Source organism: Cimex lectularius, unplaced genomic scaffold (assembly GCF_000648675.2).
Source record: "Cimex lectularius strain Harlan isolate CLEC.00 unplaced genomic scaffold, Clec_2.1 scaffold57, whole genome shotgun sequence".
NCBI lineage: Eukaryota > Metazoa > Arthropoda > Insecta > Hemiptera > Cimicidae > Cimex > Cimex lectularius.
In genome coordinates, this window is record NW_019392642.1 from 1,911,874 (window position 1) to 1,937,630 (window position 25,757).

At 34.9% G+C, this 25,757-nt stretch overlaps 1 long non-coding RNA gene across 1 annotated transcript in view; it reads left to right on the forward strand.

The window, feature by feature from the left end:
* The window catches only part of LOC106662026, a 305,248-nt gene that overhangs the window by 248,108 nt on the left and 31,383 nt on the right, over nucleotides 1–25,757 (forward strand). The window contains exon 4 of the long non-coding RNA XR_002910887.1: nucleotides 3,428–3,465. This is a non-coding gene — a long non-coding RNA (uncharacterized LOC106662026). The remainder of the gene's footprint in view (nucleotides 1–3,427; nucleotides 3,466–25,757) is intronic.

Here is a 25,757-nt window from a genome sequence, read left to right on the forward strand (position 1 = left end):
TAAGAAATAAGAAAACTGAGAGATGGGAGTTTCTTGTCTTTCACTCGATTAGACGAACACGAGAGCTAAAGCCACTGAAAGTGGTAATTTGGAGTTCACTTTACTGCCATGGTTGAAAGGCCCTTAAAGCTAGAAATTATCAGAGAACGTTTTAATTCAAGCGGTGAATGTCTCTCGAGAACCAGCATGCATGTTGTCGTTCTCGTAATAAACGCCTTCTCACATAATGTGAAAATTGAATGTTGACTGCAAATTTCATATATTCAATGTTTTCTTTAAAAACCTTTAAAAACCTAGAAAGAGATTTGAATACCGCTGAACACCCGCTAACTAATTACTACTATGTAATTAACTAATGCATAAAATAAAGAATGAAGAGCATGGCTATCTTATTACTTAATTATGATTTTTACAACGACATTTGGATAATTGAGTTCGTATTCGCCAATTAATCCTTAAGAAGTTTAAGACATATATCATATTAATATTATTATATGATAATGTTAATATTTTTTCGCATTAATTTTATGAAAATTCTAATATTATTCTCGGTTATCATTTTGGAATCGACTCATTTCACCCGACAACTCAACAGCTTCATCGTGTGGCTGGCAATAATTATCGCATCTTCCCTTGAACAAAAACAGTATCGCTTGGTTGTCTTTTTTGATTAAAACAGGCCTTGGTTCGAGTCTGGCAGCTACTAAAGTAAAATAAAACTAAAATACATCCGCCCTTATGCGTACTATGCGACTATCTCATTCCGAGATCATATCTGACATTTTGCCGAGTCCATCAGGCGACTGAATTTTACGCATGTACGCAACACATCAGGCAAACAAGTAAAGGAAATCCTCAATTCGGGATTTTCTTGGGGATTTCCTCTACCGGACCCACGATCACAGGCGAAGAGTATTTTCCTCAAGGAAATCAAGACCTAGTTCCTTTTTTGTCTGGTTGTTGGTTGTTCTCCAGGTTTTGGCCTCAAGGCGGGAAAATAATTTTTTTCGGGATTTCCCTCCCACCGCGGCCTGTAGGACCAGGAAATATATACCAGGAAATATTCGATACCAGTACGCCATACTGTTATCGAAAGACATATTCGATATTACACAAGTATCGACAGAAATTATTCGTACTAATGAGTACTTACTCATATGAGTACTTTGTCGTTTATTCATAAATAATGAACTTACTCACTATAGACTTGTGGTAAAATACGCTCATGCGTTAAAATAAACACACAAAAATTCATATTTTTAAGTATTTTTACAGTTGGTACGTAGGGAAGAACAATGAAAAGGTGTCAACAAATTTCAAAAAATTGATATTTCAATTTTATCGTTATCGAGTTTTGAGAAACTTGATCAACGGGTGTTTTCTTTTCAAATGTTTGAAAAGATTAGACGTATTCCCGCACAGTTTACAAGACGATTCAGTTTTCTTAATAAAATAACCTCATGCCTTTCTTTTGTGAGGAGACATGATTAGGTATCTACCTATGAGAAGGAAGGCGAATAGTTTTTAGGCACTTGAAGATAAAAACATTTTATAAAAAGTTACTGAAATTAAAAGTGCGAGGTGCGACGCGGGAAAAAATTATGAGTTACCAGAATTATCAGCAGAGTTACCAACCACCAATTCAAAATTTCGATTAACTTTGTTGACACATGCCGCTTGTAGGCGCTCCTAACAGTAACTAATCAACCACCAGTTTGATGAAAGTTTTCGAACGGAAAATAACAATTCAATATTACTTGTACACTCGATGATAAATCTATTTGAGCGTTTTTACCTATACTACAAAAAGTACTCGATACAGTATCAAATGACAATATTCGTCACCAAAAGTACCCGATATCGAAAGAAAATAATCGATACTTTACTCATATTGATTGGTAACGCATGTCACTACCTGTAGAACGCCGCCATACACGTTGAGGAATTTCTGAACGCTTGTACTGTTTAGCCCGAACCTTGAAGAAATCCCGCTCTTGTATGGGCTACCTTTAGAGCGGGAGTACCTCTGTGAAGCATACTTGGTCTATTTCTGTTTTCAATATACACTGCAGATATTCCGTCAAATGTTTTCACATTTCAACCCATACTTTTGTTGATGATCATCGATTGCATTCTCTGATGGTACATCAATTTTTACAAGTAATTGAGACCAAATTCTCCGTCAAATTGTTAATGCTCCTGTTTAGGTTTCAAATCATACTATTTACAATGACTTTAACATCTCGTTTCTACAATACCTCAAACCTGTAAACATTAACCTACTATAAACATTTTCTTCAATCACTGAACATACACAATAATCTATTAGTTCTGCAGTTATCATTTCCAACTCTACCCGAAAATCCTCCAAGACGATTGAAGTGAAAGTGGCCTCGAGACCGTCTCATTGAATGAAGATGAAGTCACTTCTCCTTCAAGGATCCTTCATCAAGAGACTAAGTGACAAATTCAGCATATATTAAAATATTTACTTAATACAATATTTGTACATGTTTATACAATATCAAATAAATGTAATTTAAAAAAATTATTTTTTGATAATTAAAAAAATTGACAAACTCCCTTGTTTAAAAGCTGGTTATCGTGCGAAACCTCTCATAACCTATTGTTTCGATAATTAGTTTGTTCTCTATACAAGTTTTACTATTGGAGTGCAGGCATAATTCTGCATAATTTGTACCATAAATGTAGTAAATTATCAAAATTTAGTTAAGCATAATAAATATTGTAAAGTCATTGATATTTAGTAATTAATTAGAAATCGTGAGATGCGGTCTGGTGTGATGTAGGTATCAGAAAAACATTTTCTTTATCGTGCCAACGTTTCGATCTTTATTGAGATCATAACATCATGGCACTCTCAACACGACACGCAAGAATGGCACTATTACACAGAAGACAAACACTGAGCCCTGAAGATGGTCTCAATAAAAATCGAAACGTTGGCACGATAAAGAAAATGGTTTTCTGAAACGTACACCACACCAGACCGCATCTCACGATTTCTAAATAATTATCGATTAACGGTCACTAATCATCACACATTGATATTTAGATTTATTTTTTAAGTAAATAATAATTCCATTACATTTAGTGGTCTATTTACCATATTACTACTTTCAATTAATTAATCATTTATGGAAGGTTTTGGTTGAAATGAAAAAGTTAGTGTCCCGAGCGGGATTCGAACCCATGACCTTCGGCTGAACCGAACTTTACATAAAAGATTAATTAATTGTAAGTAAATAATAATGTGACGTCTATAATAAATTTAACTAAAATAAAAATCTTTCTTCCTTTGTGATAAAAGGTTATAACGAGACAGTATTGTAATTTTTTAATCCAATAAAATTGGTCTAAATATCGCACACATTTGAAATAAGTAAATTGAATTTTATTGTTTCAGGAAGAAGATAAATGCAAATCGTCTCCAGTGCCATGTCTGTAAGTACTCTTCATTTGAAAATTATTATCTAAATTATTTATTCAAGTCAGTTCGTTTTCCGTGATAAATTACGAATCAATTCTGCACAACTAATTCTGTCAAAGCATCGGGCCGGAATGGACCGATTAGACCAATATGGCACCGACATTGGTCCATAAGGACGGAACTTTGAAATACACATCTTCCACGGAATATCATTGAGGGCAACAAAACGGATATTTTTATATGAAACAGAACAGATTCATAATACAAGCACAAGTGTTGTCCAAAACTAAGCTCCGTTTCATAATATAATATACGTATAATATCTATTTTATACATTCTATAGAATCTATTGTGTTTTAAAAGAATCATCTTTATGTAACTACAAGGAAGAAGCAACTTGTATTTTGTTCCATTTAAATCCATCAAATGAAATTCTAAAATAATTTTTTGTTAGGTACAAATTTCAATAAAAGTTAAAGTATACTTAGCATGAACGTATTCATGCACATAGAATTAGGAAATGGAAACAACAATTGCCTAATTAAATCTTGCAAAAATTCGTGGAATTACAGTATTGTTTAATTAGAGGATTTAATTATGACTGATTCGAACAAGAAACGGAACATTTTTTGTTGTATTCACATTCTTTAGCTTTTCATTTACAAGTCAAATTTGTTTAGAGTTTAATAAAACTTCTTCTTTTTTCTCTACTTTGCCTAATTAAATCTTGCAAAAATTCGTGGAATTACAGTATTGTTTAATTAGAGGATTTAATTATGACTGATTTTTATCAAGAAACGGAATATTTTTTGTTGTATTCATATTCTTTAGCTTTTCATTTGCAAGTCAAATTTGTTTAGAGTTTAATAAAACTTCTTCTTTTATCTCTACTACATATGTTCCAATTTAAAATAAAATAAAATAAGTTGGCACTAGGGTGCGAAGAATTACCCAGTGTTGACAATTCTAATAAGTCCATTATATTTCGTGGTCTATTGGCCAAATTACTTCTTTCAATTAATTAATCTTTTTATGTAAGGTTTTGGTTGGGTTCGACCCCACGATCTTCGGCTCAATACGCTGCTGCTCTACCACTTGAGCTATCGCGACTTCGGTCCACTCGATACCAACTCCCCATCTACAACATTTCGAATTTTCCCTCCTTTTTCCCATTTTTTTCTCTTCTAATAGGGTTTATATGCTACGTCTCAGGCCATTGCAGCTTTAATCTCCTTCGAGGATTATTGTAGGTAATTCCGTACGTTAGGTATAAAACTAACGGATTTGGGTGTAAGCGTTTACCATTTTTCGGAATATTTTGAATTGGGAAATCGGGATGCGATGATAGTCGAAAAGTTTGGTCAAATCCCACAGCCCAAAGCCGTATATCAAAATGAGTTTATTTATCGTCTCTTATACAAGTCGTAGTAAAACGTCAGTTTTTGACCATTTGTCTAGATGTGAGATTCTTTTGCACCGTTGCAAAAAATCTGTGGACTAAAAACTCAAAAAGTTCAAAAAATCCTTTCCAACTATGTTGTAACGTGTAAACCTACAAATTTTGCCATATTTACTACACACGTTATTGGATAATTTTTGGAAAGTATTTGTAATACAAAAAATATATGACAAAACATTCTTTCATAAAAAAAAATTCAGAAGGTAAACATTTAAAATAATAATTGGTCAAGCGGAACACGAAAAACGGTGAATTTGAAAGTAAACATTTAAGTTAAATTGTTTAAAAACAATATAACTTGAAACACAATTGGTTCATTTCTATTGTATAGGCAAACGGATAATTTTATATATCAGGACAGATTCATAATACAAATACATACCAGATGGGCGTCGGTGGCCGCAACAGTTTAGGCGTTGACACGATTCTGATCACTGTAAGGTAAAGGTCCCGGGATCGAATCCCGCGGCCCGGCATTCCAACCAGACATACTTACAAATGCTCTTTTTTTTCAAATACATCGGCACCCCGAGGGTTGATATAAACTCTGCTGTTGTGAACCATCATTTATACCAAAAGCAAATAAGGGAAGTTTCAAGTAAGACTCATATATAAATATTGTTATATTTTACATTATTTTTCACACAGAAAATTACTTTTGGGCCCGCGTATGTGTCCGGCATGTAGAGAAAGAATGCTCAGTGTCCCATTTAATTGAAGGGTTCCCTTGGCTCCATAAAGAAAACGTACAGGAATGCGACCCGATATGAAAATTGTGCTCGAGCGCAGCAGCAAATATTTCAGTTCTTTGTTTCGATTTTTGAAGGAAACAATGCGGTTTTATTGTAGAAAGCACTGATAGATATCTCGTCTTGGGTTTCTTTGCGTGTATCTACTGTGTGAAAGTGTAGTGTGAGAGGGCCGATGGCGGAATATTGAGACCCTCATCGACCTTCAATTCGATCAATTATACAAAATATAAAGCGTGATGAAGGAATATCGAGTACTCCACCACCCTAACTGAATGAATGATAGTATATAAGAGAGAATGTATTCAAGAGTAATCGAAAGTGTGAGTGGATTGAGATTTAAAATTTTACGCGTTTAGGGCCGAAACGATCGAGCTGTTGGCTGCCCCTCGAGCCGACTCTCGACAGCTGAACGGATAAGATAGATGTCTGACCCCGGACTGCCAAAACATTAGGTGGATGATTCTCAATGCAAATATCGATGATAAATTGCGAAAAAGCAGGTATTGTTGGCGAACATGAGCTGAATTGAGTTGACATAAAATTTAACTATGGCCTAGGTGGAAGAATACGTTAACAATTTTTTTTTCTTATAAATGCTTATATACAGAGACCGGATTTTTATGCAGTAAAAATTGCCAAAATATGACATAAAATATGCAGTTGAAAGCCCTGAAATATGCAGTATTAATAAGTAAAAATATGCAAAGATATGCAATAAACCAATTTTTTTACTATCATAGTAACTTTAAACAAAAATATAGACAATAAAACGAAATAAACATTAAAACTTTTTTCACGAGGTTATTTGAACCCTCGGGGTGCAGGAGTATTTGAAAATAAACCCATTTGTAAGTATGTCGGTTTGGAATACAGGGCCGCTGGATTCGAACCCGAGACCTTTACTTTACATTGACGAACGCCGAGTGCCTAAAACGTTGCGGCCACCGACGCCCGTAGAGTTTATTACATTTAACAAAAATATTTTTCACTTACATAATTACATTCTATATTTTATACTAATTGAGTACAATTAATGTTAATAAACAAGAACTTCTCTAAATTGTTTCTTTCTACTTAATACTTCTCTCTCTTCTCTAAATTCGTGAAAAGTGTGTACGGTCTTTTAAAATTTGTGAGAATATTGAATTGAAATAAGACCTAAGAAGGGGTTTTACAGTCTTTGGTCGGTATTTCTAGAATCTTCTCTTCCCGTCTTGTTCGAATTAAACCAACTTTTCGTCAACTTGTTTTTTTTTTTTTTTTTTTTTTACAGAACTTTTTTACGCTTCCCCCGAAAACCAATATAGTATTTTAAATATTTTGCGCGATAAATGCGGTTTTACGTAAAAATCCTTCAAATATTCGGTATTGTTCAAATATGCAATTTTATGCGATATTCATAAAATACGCAAAAAATTGTTTTATAAAATTTAACCAACAACTTCCTAAATACATGATTCGGATAGATAATAGATTTGCTCGGTCGTATGTGGTGGCACACAAATATGCAACTGCATAAAAATCCGCTCTGTACCCTGTATAGTATATCCCTATATTATAGAATCATAGACAAAGCTAAACTGATTTAAAAATAAAGTGCGCAGCATGATGTTGTGACCACCCCGATTCGGCCTGACGACGTTAAGAGAATAGCGAAAAATATGATGTTAGACAAGTGGAAGCGTCGTTGGGCCGACTAGACTGACGCGTTGGTGTCCGTTAAGCCGACGGTCGACCGGTGGAGCCCGGAGGGGATATCTCGAAGGGAAAGCGTTGTCCTGACCCGCCTGCGGATAGGCCACACACGTGCGACTCATGGGTACCTGTTGGTTGGCGCGAGTCGATCTAGGTGCCCAGCATGTCAAGTAGACAGACTCACGGTGTGGCATGTGTTGGAGGGGTGTCGCAGCTTGGCCCCGTATAGGGACCGAAATGGAATACCGCCGGGTTATAGAGCGAATTCAAGGACAAACTTTTTAGGTTTCTAACAGATATTGGGATTATGGGTTGTATATAGAGGGGTATTTATTTTATAGGTTTAAGTTTAGCTTTAGTTTCTGGTAGAATAGAAGTATGTTGGGCGGCGGTGCAGCATATTATTTCAAGGCTCCACCGCTGCTCCGGTAAACCGGTTCGGAGCGGAATATCGAGTACCCTCCGACCCGGATTCCAGACAGAGGATATGCATGTGTGATTGGGTTTGTATATAGGAGTATGTATGTATTTATTGTATGAGAGAGTGTGAGAATGACTAGTTTTAGGGAACGTAAGGGCGCCGAAATGACCAAAGAAGTCGATGGCGCCCGAACAGAGCCCAACCTCGGAGTCGCTTATGCACTAAGCTGGGTGACTCCCCCTGATCTATCAGGGAGAGGCCAGAGGCCTCCTAGAAGGTCTCGAAATTCTAATTCTAAGTGCGCAGCAATTTTTAAAAAATATTGAACTTCAAAGTGTTTGTTCAATGCATTCTTTTGATGGTCATGGGTTTGATCCCGACCATTGCCGCTGGAATTTCCGACCCCTTCCCTCACTTAAAATATTATTTTTTATGTCACGCACTTTGGTTAACATAAAAAAAAACATAACACCAAATATGTCTTAAAATTCCAAATCGTACTTCTTTAGAAGTGTAAAAGTCTCTGCATACTTGTCGTGGTAACAAATAAAACGAAGATTTGAAGATAACTATCTCAGGCGATAAGTTGACGGAAGGTCATTACAGAAATTAAAAAAGAAATTTGAATTTGAACCAAAAATGATGCAACAATTTATTTTATTTTTTGGTGACCAAATTTTAGTTTGTATGACATAAATTGAAAGCGTTTCATCGCATCTTTCAAACTTTTTTGGGGGGAACTGGTCTTGGGTTAGGTCCCATCAGCCATCCATCTTTGTATTGGGATCCATCGTCCAAGTCCCCTACAAGGGGTCGGATCCACAGACCCATACCGCTACTGCATACTTACATTCTTAATTTCCGAGCCTTTTCGGAGGATGTGTATAAAAATCATTAACAACGTCATAAATAGGCCTTATGGAAAAGTCCACATCCTCAAGGATCTGGGGCGTACGTGCCCAATGAGGCTGGGTGTCCGCCTCGACCAAGGAAGGCCCCCGCTTGTCGAAGAGGTTACAATAGAATGTTATATACTTATATCAATATTTCTAAGTTTGTAACCCTCATAACAATAAGATCTATTTAATTTTGCTTTACAAGTCTATAAAAACTACCCATAAGACAAATGCAAGAAACAGCCGGCAGGAAAAAAACAATCGGAAATCCTCTGGATGAAATTGTGGCACCTCATTCGACCAGCGATAAAAGGGTTGAGGTTAACAATGGGCCTCGCCTACAAAGGACAACTATTGTTCGTATATAACTAGTATTCATTCCCGGCACAATCTAAAGATAGATTTCGCTCTAGCGCCCTTTGTTTCACAGGATTTTGATCCGAACGACAAATAAGACCTTGCTTATTGACACATACTGGTTTATTACTTGCAAAGGCATCTATTATAACTATTATTTATACATTTGTGCCACAAACAAATCACTACTGTTAGAGACCAATTTTTCATTTATAGCTCCTATATCTTTAGTTAGAGGGGGATGCTATTAGGGTAGGGTTAATGTAATTATTATTACAGGTAGAACAAATAGTACTAGTAATTTTACTTTTACCACATTCATAGTCAGAAATGTAATAAATTTAACGCTAATTTTATTTAACCTGACTCGTAAAAGTAATTATATTTTAAAGGAGACTTTACTCAATTTCATTGCCCACCTGGAAATTTTCCTGACTCCAATGTTAAATAAACATAATTTCTACGTTATACCTACTTTAAAAATTAATTTTTTCATGAATTGGTGAGATATTTTAATTAAATTTAAAAGTATAAGTACAAAGTTTTTTAATTAAATGTTGTCTAAAATACAATTTCAGTATGAGCTCCCCCTCACTCATTCTTTCTCTCTTTCTCACTCACTCTCTCACTCTCTCTCTCTCTCTCTCTTCCTCTTTCTCTCTCTCTCTCTTTCTTTCTCTCCTCTCATTCTCTCTCTCCCATTTTTCTTTTTTTCTTTGTGTATACATCTGGAACGTTTTATCACTATATGTATATTTATGTATCCATCAATCAATCTTTCTATAATCTTACAATTCTCTCTCTCCCTCTCACTCTCTCTCTCTCTCTCTCTCTCTCTACCGTTTTCTCTCTTTATTTCTTTCTATCTCACCTCTGATTCTCTCTTACGGTTTTATGTAAAAAACATTTAATTAATTATAGTAACTATGTCGTCAAATGACCTTCGTTGCAATATAAAAGTTTCTAATCGTAATTATCTGACACCCGATGTTCCAAACAAAAAAAGTCAACTAAATCGTTGTCATATATTTTAAACTACTGTCGATTTGTCCCAAACAGACGAGGTCGAAGTTCTGCTTTTATAGCAAAGGAACAAATGAACATAAATTATATGCTTTTGACGGTTGCCTGTTGAGCAAACTCCGTTGAACATTCTGGACAAATTATTCTCATTAGACTCCTTTGTCAATTGAATTATAAACACTTATGGGGGGTAGGTAGAATATCCCTTTTCAGTTTTCGCACTGCGTAAAATTGTACTTTCTCTGCTACGTTAACATGATTCAGTAAATTCTTCAATCAGCTAAGTAGTCCTTACTGGCTGATATAAAATTGTTTTTATATAAAAAATCACTAAGAATACGACAGCAACAACAAATTTTAACAAACTAAGAATTATACCAGTGGTAGAAGTATCGCCTGCTGTTAATTGTACATGATTTTAATCCTAAAATAAAGAAAAAAATTAATTTGATTGAGAATATATTCATTAGATTTCGTGGCCTGATTGACCAAATAACATCTTTCAATTAATTAGTCTTTATGTAAGGTCTTGCCTGAGATAGAAAAGTCAGTGTCACGAGCGGGATTCGAACCCACGACCGGAAGGTCGGCTAAATACACCGCTGCTCTACCGCTTGAGCTGACTTCGATCCACACACCCATACCTAACATAAAGATTAATTAATTGAAAGATGTTATTTGGTCAATCAGACCACGAAATCTAATGAATTTAATAAGTAAAATGAAGTATATATTCTCTAAAGCTCTCCGTCGCCATTTCATTTGTCGCCGAGAAACAAATAGATTACACGACATTTGAAATGGCAAAAAGGAAAGAAAATTCAAAAGGTGAGGTTGAGATGGGAAGTTGGTGTCCGAGTTAATCGAAGTCACGATAGCTCAAGTGGGGTAGAGCAGCGGCGTATTAAGCCGAAGGTCGTGGGTTCGAATCTCGCTCGTGACACTTACTTTATCGCAACCCATACCTTACATAAAGTTTAAAATATATTACAACTTTTCCGCTTTTTTATGATCAGATTACGACTGGAATTTGAATTTATAAAAAGTGACGAAAACTGCACTAACTTCGTAAATCTATGATGTAATATTTCACCCACTGTTTTCTCCGAGAGTTGTCCTCATGAACAGAACGAGGTTAATTTAAAAGAAGAAAAACAACTTTACTTACTTGATGTATTCCTGTATGCATACTTCATCCAATTGAACATAATATTACTATTAGTACACATAGTGTATGCTTTATATACAACTGTGAGATACAAACAAACCAAGATCAATAGTATAAATAGATCAATAAACAAAGCCTTCGTTAGTTTGGGTGATTTGTTAGCCCTAGGTATACTTTTTTACAATTGGTAAAACGTAAAATCGTTGAAGGTTTTCCGTTTGATTTATTAGCATTAAATAATGTTTGGGGCTACGATGTAACACCCAGAATTGATATATATACTTCCGTTATAGTATTTCCGCTCTTTCTTACACCCAGTGAACCCTAGGTAAGGTATCCATGTTAATAAAAAAACTTTCAAATGTGGATTTTTTTTTTGTTTAAGGTGATCGATTTACTCTCATTAACAGAAACGTAGTATGCTGGGTCAAACATCACTAAGTAAATAAGTTAAATTGTTGCGCTGGAGGAATAGTAAGGTTTTACTTAAGCAATCTTTGCATAAGGTATTGGTTGAAATGAAATAGTTAGTGTCACGAGCGGGATTCGAACCCACGACCTTCGGCTAAATACGCCAGTACTCTACCACTTGATTTCGAGTGATTTCGATCCACTCGTACACCAACCTCCCACTTCAACATACGATTCGAATTTTCCCTCTTTTTTGCCATTTTTCAAATGTGGTGTAATCAGGATTAGATTCTCGGCGACAAATGAAATGGCCACGGAGAGATTTCAAGAAGATATACTTCGTTTTACTAACTAAATCCATTATATTTCGTGGTCCAAATGACCAAATATCTTGATTTAATTAATCTTTATCTAAGATATTGGTTGAAATGAGAAATTCATTCGTCTCCGAGAATCGAATCGTGATTACACGATATTTGAAAAGTGGCAAAAAGGAGGGAAAATTTGAAAGGTAGGTTGTGGTGGGAGGTTGGTGTCCGAGTGGATCGATGTCACGATAGCTCAAGTGGTAGAGCAGCGGCGTATTGATCCGAAGGTTGTGGGTTCGAATCCCGCTCGTGCCATTGACTTTTTTATCTCGACTAAAAACCTTAACTAATCCCTAACATTTTTTTCATTTCAACCAATACCTCTCATAAAGAATAATTAATGGAAAGAAGTTATTTGGTCAATCGGACCACGAAATATAATTGGTTCCGATGATGGTTTAACTTTTAAACATTTCAAAGTGGAATCTTATTCTAAAAAACAAATAAATAGATAAATTTCTTAAAAATTCAAAAAATAGCAATTAGTAGTGGATAATGCAATTCAACTACTCTACATTGGCTGAATTAGCAAATTGGGAATATTTAGGGCAGCGTGATTTTACTCTTTTGTGAAAAATGTTTTTCATCCTTTGCAAATGAAACTTTAAACGGTTGTGCATTCACCCCGGATAACGGCGACGGATAAAGAGGAAAAGCTGCACTAGGTATATTATCCTAGGAGGCTCTAGACGGGGTTTGCAGTGCAAGAGGAAGCAATTTTTTTTTACAGCCGTAATAAAATTCCAGCTATTTACATCTACAATGCGGTCAGAGCCAAAGGCTGGACGAAAAATAAAATTCCGTAGCATTTTCACTGCTTTATTCGATCAGATTTAAAGAGCATCCTGAATAAGAGAAAACCCAAAGGATAAATAATTCTAAGTGTATCGCGATAGGCTTCACTACAGAAATGCGTTTAGAAAAATATTAGGATATTATGTACCGCCAAGAGAATTTCATTTTAATACTTCTTCCCACTTTTTCCATTCTTAGAGAAGAATTTTCTTTCAAAGTTTTATATTTGTTGAAAAAAAAATCCGAAGGAATGTTAATATATTAATGCATACATCCTTCGTTCTTCAGCGTAAGTGGTATTCACACAAAATGTTCCAATGGTTTTAAATGTGTTAAAGTCGACAGGTTTTGTGAGGCAAGAAAATCTGAATGGCCTGCACGATATGAGGTTTGCTAATCGATATGCTAATTTGCAATTTCGTAATCTTTTAAAGTCAGGCTTAACTTACCAAAGATCTAACGGCGTCTATCGGGAAACTTGCCGAAAAGGTTTCAAAAATATGCAAAAATTGGACATGAAACTTGAAGACAAACCTATTCCCTTGATGTACCATGAAGAAATTTGAACAACAGCAGGAAAACGACTATGTAAATTATTTCGATCAAGTAATTGTAGCATGCCAAAAATATTTTTCGAAGAGCTATACAGGGTGCTCTTTTTAGATGGCCCCGCTGAATTTCTCTTGAACCAACCATGCTATAAAAAAGTGTTTAATATTTTTAGTCTAGTTTCAAATGTTTACCTTTTTTTTAAAGAAAAATTAAACAGGGTACCTCAGGCCCAGTTCAACTTCAACATTTTAAATAGAAACCTATAGATCCTGACATATGATTTTAAAGATATTTTACACTGAAAACAATGGTGTAATCGGATTTTAAATTGGTCGAAGAATGACAAAGTTATGGGAAAAATCAAAGATTTGCTTAAAAGACGGTACTCAAAGCGATTGACTCAGGGGAGCATCTCTCATCCTCAATCCATGATTGACAAGCAGTTCTTCAACTGGGGTTGCTCGGTTATGATCGGTGTAGACACAGAAAATACCAAAGTGGAGTTAAATCGAGTGACCTAGGAGGCGAACAGATCGAGCCATGAAGTCCTAACTACCAATCTTGGACGTGACGATTCAATGAAAAAAAGAATGTGTGTAGGGGCGTGGGTGGCCGCAACGGTTTAGGCGTAGTTACGGCGCTCATCACTGAAAGGTAAAGGTCCCGGGTTTGAATCCAACGGCCCTGCTTTTGAACCCGACAAACTTACAAATGGGCTTTTTTTCAAAAACACTGGCACCCTGAGGGTTTATATGACCTCTGCTGTTGCGAACCCTCGTTAAAACATATATATATTTATTTATCAATGCATGATGTGCATGATATCAATCAAGCTGAAGAATCATTGTTTGTCGTTGTTGCAGAGGAACATCAGCTAATAGGGTTGGTAAAACCTCCCTTAAAGAATTGAGGAACTGACCACCATTTAACCAATTTTCGATAAGTACCATAAGTATAAGGCCTAATTAATACATTAACGAGAAGTACCCACCAAACGTTGATACTGTGAACCACCTGATGATGACAAGAGTATGGGAATTCTTGGATATTCCTCTGCCCACATTCCAAAATCTCAACTGTTTAGTATACCATTAGAGATGAACATGTATTCATCAGGCCATAGGATGTTTGGAAGAATGTTCCCTCCAGCCTCCCAAGTCGACATTTGTGCATGGAACGTTAGACGCCTACCATAATCAGAGTCCTGAAGTCCTTGAGCGAGATGAGAGCGGTAGACTTAAAATTGTAAGTCCGGAGTACATCTCTAATTTTATTTTTTGGAAAACCTAAAATTATTCCAACATTTCGGATAAAGGAATTCGGATTGTCTCGAACATACAGTAAAATATTCAGCTCCTCGTCGAAATGACGCTGGGATTTGTTTTTGCCATAACTTCGTCATTTTTTGACCAATTTAAAATACGATTGCACCATTGTCTTCAGTAAAAAAAAATTTAAATGTTGTGTAGGGTCATATTTGAAATTTTGAAGTTGCGCTCCGCCTGAGGTACCATGTAAAATTTTTTTCTAAAAAAAGATAAAAATTCGAAACTACACTATAAAATATAAAACAAGTACGTTTTTAAAAGCGTCATTGATTCAAGGGAAATTCAGTCGGGCCATGTAAAAAGGACACCCTGTATATAAAGAAGAAGAAAAATAACTTTATTCTGGGACTGGTGTCCCTTAAGAAAAATATATCTGACATAAATAAAGGAAGTTCCTTTTTTGAAATTAAAAATAAAATGAGATAGAAATCTTGGCACAATGTATACCAGTGAGACAGGCCAGAAAAAAAATAACATGAATATTAAACAAAAATATCAAATATTAACGTAAGGTCTCTGCTTGGAGGCAGAGGAGATGATTATACAGATGGAATTAATTTAATTTATAAACGTAGAAAAAAGTGTGGTATAAAATGAGATTTTTGCAGTATGTGTAAATCTTAACATGACTGCATATTTATTTAATAGCTCAATTTAATATATATAAATTCTGATATTTGAGAAATATTTTTTGTTATAATTTAAACCTTTTTGAATTTGAAAGATATACGGTCTTGTTTATTGGAAAATGGTAAATTTCTTTAAAATATTTGTTATTGTGAAAGGACGATCCAGGTTAATGGATATTTATCTATTGCTTGACTTGCAAAACGAACTGGTATTTGAATGTTTTCTCTTAAGAAACTATTTTTCTAGCTATTTTAGTCGGGGACATCCTTTGGTCGTACTAACTTGATTGGGATCTTATCGTATGCTTGTCTCAGCTTTCCTGGTTCTTAACGTTTCCCCAATCCATCGAGATATGGTGTGATCTACGTTCTTTTTCTCAAGAGAAGCGTTTCTGGAAACATGAGATGCATTATCAAAGTCTCCATCGATGTCGAGCAACGCTATTCCTTTGACTTCCAGAGTTTCCTTCGGGTCACTTGTTAACTGGTACAGAGCAGGTTTTTTTTATGGTCCTGTTACTACATACCATATAATATAGCTAAAAAAATAATGTGTACGCGTTTTTCCTGACTGCACAATTTAAGGTACATAATAAAGCACAATCATTAAAAACGACTTTAAAATTAAAGAATTTTTATTTGGAAAGTTATGAAAAGAATTAAACTGTGTGAAACGTCTATATCTGTGTTATTCAGCTTCGTGTTATTAAACGTGCTTTAAGGTGCTTCAAATTCTATCTACGTGCCGGATATTGACTTAAAAAATTTAATTATGGTATTTACCCAAACTGTGTTAATTGTTAGCACTTTTATTTTTGAGTTATCTATATATAGTACAATTTAAAAAAGCTTAACTAATCTTAACTGTGATATTCTAATGTACCTGAGGAAAAAAAGTAATTTTATTATTTATTTTAAGAAAAAGAGACGAGTACTTATAGTTATGTGTAACCGAGGTAACCTGTAGGGCCACGTTATGGTTTTAATTTTTTTTTAAATAAAAAAAATATTTATATTGTTTTATTGTTTTTAATTAACTCCATGGTTTAGCTTTAGCTTCACCTAATTTTAATTAATCTTATTATAAATGCAGGTTCTTGCTCTCCAGATATATTTCAACACTAATCGAATTAAAATAAGATAAATAATTGTTTTTTGTAATTTTTTTTAAATGATATAACATGTTCTAACTGCGATATTTTCCTAAAATAAATAGACCCTGATGATGACGATATACTTGTCGAAAGCTCGATAAAAACTTAAAGAATTGTCGTTTCTGTTGTGACCTCACTGATGATCCTTTTGTTCAAGTTGTTCAGCAAGCAGGTCGATACATCATTTCATCTTTAATGTGTTAATTGTGTTAAATATCTCAAAGCCGACTAGTTTTTTGATACATACGTGATATTTCGGCTCGTCCAAGATTAACCGGAAATGAGAAATAAGATATTGTGTCAAATTAACAAAAAAGTGGTCAAAGCAGGATAGGGAATTCAAAACAGCTTCAAAATAGCTGTGCATTTTCCCTTATCTTTATTTAAAAAATTAATTAAATGTTATTTACAAAACCTATTAGGAAAACACGTTCACACATTCAGAAGATAATCTCATTAGGTCGTTCACGCATATACCTGTCAACATGTTTCGATTCTACGTTTAAATCATCATAAAAATGATTTTATCCATAACATTTTTTAATTATTTGGAATTATTGTTGTATAAATGTAAATCACAGTTCAAGTGATAATTAAATATACACACCGCATGAGACATGACAGAGTGTTTACCCAGGGAGAAAATGAAACTTTTAACCCCACCCCCCACCCCAAAAAAAGATAATGAACACCACGTGTAACATTATCATGATAAGCCAAAGGCTAAAAGGTTAATCCTACTTTTTTTGAAGTACACAAAAGGACGGAAGTGTACATACAAACACAGGGATCAGCTTTAAGTCGATGTTTGGCCAAACGGGTCAGATCCTTTATGGGAAATAGTAAACTCCATTATCTGTACCCATTGATTAAAAGAATAGAAGAAAGATTAGCCGAAATTTCGACAAAACATCATGAAAAGAAGGTTTCTTTTCCTGATATAAGCGTGATTATTTATTGGAAAGAGAAAATAAAGATACTTGAAGATCATTTTTTTCCAGTCGTTTCGTTTGTTAAGTCATATCAATTTTGAACAGGAAAGTTGCTTGCTCCATTGCCAATTCCGTGAGCGTAAGTTTAGAAATAAAAATAACAACTTTGGAAATTTGTTCTTTTCGAATTAATAGTACTTTTTTTAATGCTATCATAAGTATTATTGATAATTAACCGTTTGTTATTGCGACGTTGGTCTTGGGATTGAATCTAAAAATAATTCACCCTCCTTTGAAGGGGTGAGCGGTCCGGAAATGAGGCGTCGTCGGTTTATGCTCAGCGAATGATTTTAATTGAAGCATCACAAGTTTATCCGACGCAAAGAACCGAATCAAATAACGAAAACTACAGACGACGGTATAAGCACTTTTAATCTTCAATTCGTTCGGTTGAGCTGGTGTTGATTACAGATGAATAATTAAATTTGTGAATAGTTTTATTTATATTTTTAAAAAGCATTTGGTTTTAGAAACTGAATATTAATACGAATTCGTGCCATAATGCACTAGAGAATAATTTAAGATACGAGGTTTTAAACAATTTTGGTTTGCGGCTGGTTGATGATTTTACATAATAGGATTTACCTTGCGAATGAACAGAAAATCAGCTTACGCTTTGTGCTTTATTCACATATTTTTATACTCAATTATCTACCTTCTAAATAGATTTTCCTTTTCAGATAAATGTATGTTTAAACACGTGGTACATTTTCATTGCAAACCATCTTTAGACAATTTGCAATTTATTTAAATCAAATTTTGAAAATAGTACTCAAAAAAGGACAAGGCAAGACTGGATGATAAGTACTGAACTTTTTGATTGTTTTTTTTAACATTCGAAATAAATGTCTAGTTTATGAATGTCTATATGATTCAAAGTTAAATAGAATAACTTAATAAACAATATCTGATATTCATGGCTCCTCAAAATGACTCTTGAAAAGTATTCGAATGTACGCGAATTCCATACCAACCTTGGAAAAAAAGAAGCAGGTAGAGAGTCCGAATCTTAACAGGTTTTTTGACAAGGCACTGAAAAGTGGAATAACTAATCATTCATCTGAGAAAGAGTGGCATCCGTTAACACGATTTGATGAATTCTGCAAGTAAGTTGGTTGTAGTGCTAGAGATTTGCTTGGGGAATTTTACCAGAGAAAGAAAGGAGGCAAATAATCAAATTCCTTGAAGAATTTAACCGGTGTAATTGAAGTACAGAACATGGTATATAGTAGCTCTAGTACTAGTATTATATGTACATAGTCGCAACTAGTACCAGCAGGTGGTCTCGAATGCCTTGAACGTGATAGCCGGACGACACCCCCCTGGACCTGTCTGATACAGCCAAGGACATGTGTGCTGCATGGGAATTTGCCCACGGATACCAGCCCTGTATTCCCGTACAATTGGAAGAAGAAGTCGCCCCTTGGCTAAATGATGAATGGCAATACCGCTAGGAAACCTCGCCCAAGGGAATGCTTAGGTATCGTATATTCGATAATATTAAGAGACGCCTGGGCATGACCTATATAAAGTCGGACCATTACATGTCCCAGCTGTTACCGGGGCACGGGGACTTCTCTGCCAAGCTCCACGGATTTGGGCTGAAAGACAGTCCATTATGCGATTGCGGCATGCCGGTCGAGCATGTGGCCTTAGCGCGTGAAAAGTATATAGTCTTCCGGACTAGATGGATGTATGGATCTAATGTTGACGAGGTTAGCATGGAATCCTTGCGCCGCGTGATATCCAGCCGTGCTGGGGACATGGCAACGGAGAAAATGTGGAAAGCCATTATGAGGCAAAAAGGATGGCCGGATTAATTGAGACCACTGCCTTTGAAGTATAAGCCAAAGTGCAAGCCAAAAAACAGGTAGTCAATTCAATGCTCTTTCCCCAGTCCCAACCAGACGCCTTCGCGAGGCCCATCCTGGGGGCGCCATTTCGGCGACGCGAAGTTCCGGCGAGAGAATCGAGTCGCTTGGCAGTGAAGCAAGCCTTCACCTGCAAAGCTCTTCAAGCGCGAAGGAGCAAGTCAAAGTAGACGTCCTAGCGGTATATAGAAATTCTTAAAGGGCGCGATGAAACCCCTTCCCTCGATATTATAATTCAAATGAAACTATATTAATATAGATATGTTCTAGGTGTGGTCAAACAAAATTCTCGTTATTTTGCGTGCACAAAAATGCATTATCGGGAAGTGCGCAAACGCCCGAGTTAGTGACATTTCTCGCATTCGAATGTGTGGTTGGTTTTTCGTTTGCAGAAAAATCGTGGATGTGTGTGTGTGTGTGTGTGTGTGTGTGTGTGTGTGTGTGTGTGTGTGTATGTGCGCCCGCGCGTCTGTGTCTGCCTGTCTGCCTGGCTGTCAGTGCGTGCGCGTGTGCGCGTGTGTGCGTGTGTGTGGGTGTGCGTGCGTGCGTGCGTGCATGTGTGTGTGTGGGGGGGGGGGTAAATTTTACGATTTTAAATTTTATTTTTTTGTACAGAACAACCAATTGCTTTGAAAACTGTGTATATTAGGCCTAGTTGAATTATTATCATGAGATTTTTATATGCTGTTGGGGAATTAGGGCTGCCGGTCATATCGTTTTTACATAAAAAAGAAATCTACACGATCTTTAAAAAAAAGCATTGTTTTAATCAGAAAAATTGATATAACATGCATTTTTGTAGGGTTTGTAATAGAATAATATGATGTTTACCAAATAAAATGTGGTTCTAAATTTAGCCATGTTTTTTAATTTATCGTAGTATTTATCAGAACGCAAAGATGAGATTTGCTCACCATTCATATTTTTAACAACGTTCAACAGGCTGAACTACAAACAAAAAGAGCTATATCAAAAATTGTACATTTACGATTCTCCTCCCGATTATGTTTAACGTTTTCATTTTATTCACTATTTTTCGTGGTCCGCTTGACCAATTAATAACATTCAATTAATTAAGGTTTTAAGTTGAGATAAAAATGAGATGGGAAGTTAGTGCCCGAGGGGATCGAAGTCACGATAGCTCAAATGGTAGAGTAGCAGCGTATCAAGCCGAAGGTCGTGGGTTCGAATCCCGCTCGTGGCACTAACTTTTTTATCTCATCATAAAACCTTAATTAATTGAATGTTTTCATTTTAAGTGGTAGATTTGAATGCAATCTATTTTTCTGAAAGCGTAAATAGAATGGATTTAATAAACAGTTGAATTTTTAGTTGTTTGAAGTTGAGTAATCGGCAGGGGACTTGATATAGAGGAAGGAGTGTATTTGTGAAAGGGCGAAGATTATGGCCCTCCTAGGACGCGCCTTGCCCCTCAAATATTTCACTATCGCTCTTTGTCCACGGTTTTATCAAGTCTCCGTGCGTCGGCTTTTACCCGGTTTTATATTACTTTCCCAGGAGGAGAAGATAAATAAAGGTTTTCCATCCAAGAATAACAGCGGAGATCGTAGGCTAAACCGATAATAATGTGTGCTTTCTTCCGACCCCCTCGCTTTGCCAATCAACAACCGGCGAATACGCCTGACTAAGCAGGAAGCTCCGAACATTTCAGGATTCCGGAATTTATTATTCATGATTGGAAAAAATCGAGAGAAATTTACCAATACGTTTACCTTTTGCGATTTGAAATCACTCATCAAATAGTAGAAGTCCATAAGGCTGACGATGTAAAAAAAAAAAGAAGAGCAAAATAAGTACATAGAAAAGGTCAAAAATCATTTGTCAATAACAAAACTATGAGTAAAGAGGGTAAAAAAATACCCCTGAAAATAAATCGGAAAGATAAGCGTTTTTAATGTAGAAATTAATAAACCATTCCGTTGTTCCAGTTTTGAACGACCACGTGTCATTTCTCAATGGCTTCACTTCAGGCCAGCCCAGATAACTACTTCTTGTTATTGCGTTTTCCCGTCCACTCATCGATGTGGAAATCGATTTCCTCGCACACATAAGTCTACTGGACATCCGTTAATGAAAAAGAAAGCAAGACAAATAACAGGGCAGATGGAACGTGGCGGGGTGTAAAAGATGTCTGGAACAGTGCACTCGACCTGAAACTCTATTTTTCCAATGTTACTACTTTCGATCTAGATTTATTAAACTCTTTAGTTAGCCTATTATACCTAGGCTTTTAATTGGACCAATTAACTGAAGTAATTACTTTAATTGTTACGCAAAGTATGGTTGAGTGGTAAAATTAGTGTCACAAGCGGGATCGAACCCACGACCTCCGCGGTACTGATCCGGATAATTAGAGTAATTACCTTGTTAAATGGGCCGACTAAAAACCTAGGTATAATCCGATATAGCGGTGGGATGTTGTTGGCCTCAGCTTTAATACTCTGTTTAGGAGGTTGATGGTAATCAGGCCACAATAAAATAGACTTTCAATGGCCAAAGGTATAATAGATTAACTAAAGAATCTTTAACTAATTTATGAATTCGCATTTTCATTTGCTCCTTCGACTAGCAGACTAATAAATCAACGGAAATTTTTGAAAGTGTTGGAGCATTACATAAATCTAGATCAAAGAATTTTTTATTAAATTAATTTAATATTTACAACTACGATTATTGTATTAAGTAAATATTTTCATACACGATTATTTGGAGATCCGTGAGAGGCGATCTGGTGTGACGGTTTGGGGAAAAAAAACATTTTCTTTATCGTGCCGACGTTTCGATCTTTATTGAGATCATCTTCAGGGCCTGGGATTTATCAACATTGCTTAAATTTTACAAATACATGTATGATGTGAAAAAAAGAAAAAATGAAATTATACAATGCTAGGAATTTGAGATTTAATACAAAGTATTTGTACTCACTCAAAGTGTTTGTTGTCTGTGTAGATGTGTCATTTTTGTCTGTCGTGTTGAGAGTGCCAGTGAGATAGTGCTGTTTTATGTTTATATACATTGGATTTTGAAAAGGTGGGAAAGGAGGTAGTGGTAGAAATCCATTTGTATATGAAGATTTTCTTCAATGTTTAATTAACTCTTCTCCATTTTTTTAATATAATTCCTATTTCCCGGATCCCGCAAAATATTCTTTTAAAAATTATAAAATAAAATAATAAATAAATAAAATCAAAAATTGACTTTTTACACCGTGTTCTGAAGCCCCTGGACAAGAAAAGTGCGTTTTGGTTTAAAATTGATACTCTGAAGACGTCTGATTATTTGTTTCTTAAAAAACCCCAAACACTTCCAGTCTTTCGAGAAGTGGGGTTTTTTGAGACTATACAACCAAGTCTATTCAGATCGTGAGATGCGGTTTGGTGTGACGTAGGTTTAGAAAAACATTTTCTTTATCTTGACAACGTTTAGATCTTTATTGTGATCATCTTCAATGCTTGGGCTTTATAAACGTTGTTTAAATTATACAAATTATGTTATCATACAAATAAATGTTAGATGTGGAAAAACAATGAATTTATACAATGTTAGAAATTTTAGAATCAATCAAAGTATTTGTACTCACTAAAATTGTTTTTTTTTTCTGTGTAGATATGTCATTATTATGTGTCGTGTTGAGAATGCCAGTGTGAAATTGATGTTTTATGCTTGTATATGTAAGATTTTGTAGAAGAAAGTAGGGATAGAAATCCATTTTTCTATGAGGAGTCGGCTTTTTGGAGGTGAAAGAAGCCGACAATGGGAAATATTGGGTGGATAATGGTTCGGCCTGATTATCCTTTCAGGGTTATATAGATTGGGATAATTAGGGAAAGGATAGTCAAATTGTTGAAGTTTTAGTCTATGTAGAAGTGTTTGATGCGTGGAATGTGATGATGGTTTTATATATTATATGTTTTGTGTGATGTGATGATGGTATATGCATGTTATCGATATTGAATTTAATTTATGATATTAGCTTAGCTACGACTGTGTGCCTGTTATGTAAGTGATGCGGTGTTTATCCCTGTTTATGTAAACCATTTCTAAAAAGTTGCGTTTATGTTCGTTTTGTTCGGTGTGTAATAATGATATCACTAATATTATCATATCATAATTTATCATATAAGTCCACGGTTTAGTGTTCTTACAAACTGTTACTAAAGAATCTCATGACTTTACTTAAAGTTTATTTGAAGATCGTGAGATGCGGTCTGGCGTCACGTAGGTTTATAAAAACTTTTCTGTATCGTGCCTACGTTTCGATCTTCATTGAGATCATCTTCAGGGCCTGGGATTTATAAACATTCTTTAAATTATACACGTACATGTAGGATGTGAAAAAATAAATTTATACAATGAGAGAAATTTTAGACTCAATCAAAGTATTTGCACTCTTTCAAAGTGCTTGTTTCTTGTGTAGATGTGTCATCACTGCGTGTCATGTTGAGAGCACCAATAAGATATTGACGTATGATATATGTTTAGTGTGATGTGATAATGACATCACATTAGCTATATATAATTATAATAGTAGTACGATTGAGTTTACATGTGTCTGTTCTGATACGACGAACGATAAAGAAAATGTTATTCTAAACCAACGTCACAACAGACCGCATCTCACGATCTCTCAATAATCATTAATTAACAGTCACTAAATACCACACAATTTCATATATGTTGAATTTTTCATATGAGTCTCTTATAGGATAAGGATAATAAATATAAAATTATACACAAACACTTTTCCAAACAAATTTACTCAAGCCATATAACTGCACATGTTTTTAAATCAACACAATTGATTGAACTAAATGAAAAACGGTTCATATTAAAAACAAAACGTTCAATCAGTTTTGCATCTAGGTCCAAAGCACAAAAACTATCATTTTGTCAAAAACAAATGTTACATTTGAAAAGTAATGAATTTTTATCGTTATTTTAATTTTTATCGTTTTCTTTGCCGCTTGATGATGATTAACTTGTGTTTTATTGCTGTTTTTATTTGGATGCAAGAAATTAGAACTTTTATATCGGTACTACTAGCGACAGTTAATTCAAAAAGTATCGTCGTTCTATAAGAAAGAAATTTGAAAAGTTTAAAGTTATTTTAAAATGCTACAGTACCTTATCTTTAGAATTAGTTCTTTTATTATCTACAACTGTATACGTATTACATACTACAGTAGATTGGATTTAAATTTGCCATTGTGACATCACTGGCGTTATAGAGAAAGCTATCATTGGCCAAGAAATCTCTCATTCATTTTTCTATCATTCGTCTACGGGGTGATCGTACAATTGACTTAAATTTCTGTATTGAGATGGGTGAAAAACAATTGGCTTGTAACATCTCTGTGAAGTGTGCTATTGTTTACATAAAAAGGAGCAGAAACAATTAGTCGTAAAATATTTGATTGAGAACTTTGTAATACCTAGGTACACCCGTACATCCAGATAGGTTTGAGTAGGTATTTCGAAAGTTTTGATTTTAATGGTAATTTTCAACGTCGAGTCAGTACGTAGTAAACCATATTAAATTGTTCGTTAAGAGTCTATTGTTTTTGGGTTTTTTATCGCGTGTGCGGATTACTCACTACTCTTATCAAATAAGTCCTGAATATTTAGTTAAATTTGTCAGATTGAGGAATAGGTTCATTGTATAAGTACATGCAAGGCGGAGAGTAAAGGCTTTGAGGGATTAAACTTAATTTTCCAACGACTGATCCATTTTTCAATTCTTGACATGTAGTTTGTATCATAAAGGTTGCTTGTGACTTATTAATATGGCGGTTACAGTATGTAATGTAATTATTGACAAATTACATAGGACATAGGTACTACATAAACTTATAATATAGGGGGAAATTCGTAGGGCTCTGTACATCCTAAAGCAACCATTCGAAAATTTATATACTTTAGATATATACTCGGATAGATCCGGTAGAATACTCGGATTTACTTAGTGGGGAAAAATTTACAAAAAACCACTAATCATCTCAGTTGACTCATATTTGGTAATTAAACCCATTTTAAGGGAATTTAGTAAGTGTTGTCTAATAATAAATAATAATAGATGTTAATTATAATCCAAAACATCTAAAAATAATAATACCAGCAAGTGTAAAACATAAACAACAATAAAAAATAAACAGCAATAAAATAATAAAAAAATAAGAGAGTATTTAAGAGTTTGTTGGTTGGCAGAATTTTTTTTGTAAAATTTATGTCAATTGTCCTTGTACACAACCCTTACAAACCCTCCTGTATGACGTTGTATGTATGTGGACGTTCGCTCAATATAATAAAAAATTTCAGTATTTTTGCTTGTTGCATATTTAATGTGCAGTTGTAAATAAATAAATAATTTTAAAAATAGTGTGCTTAACAAGAAACAATACAACATTGATTACTCAA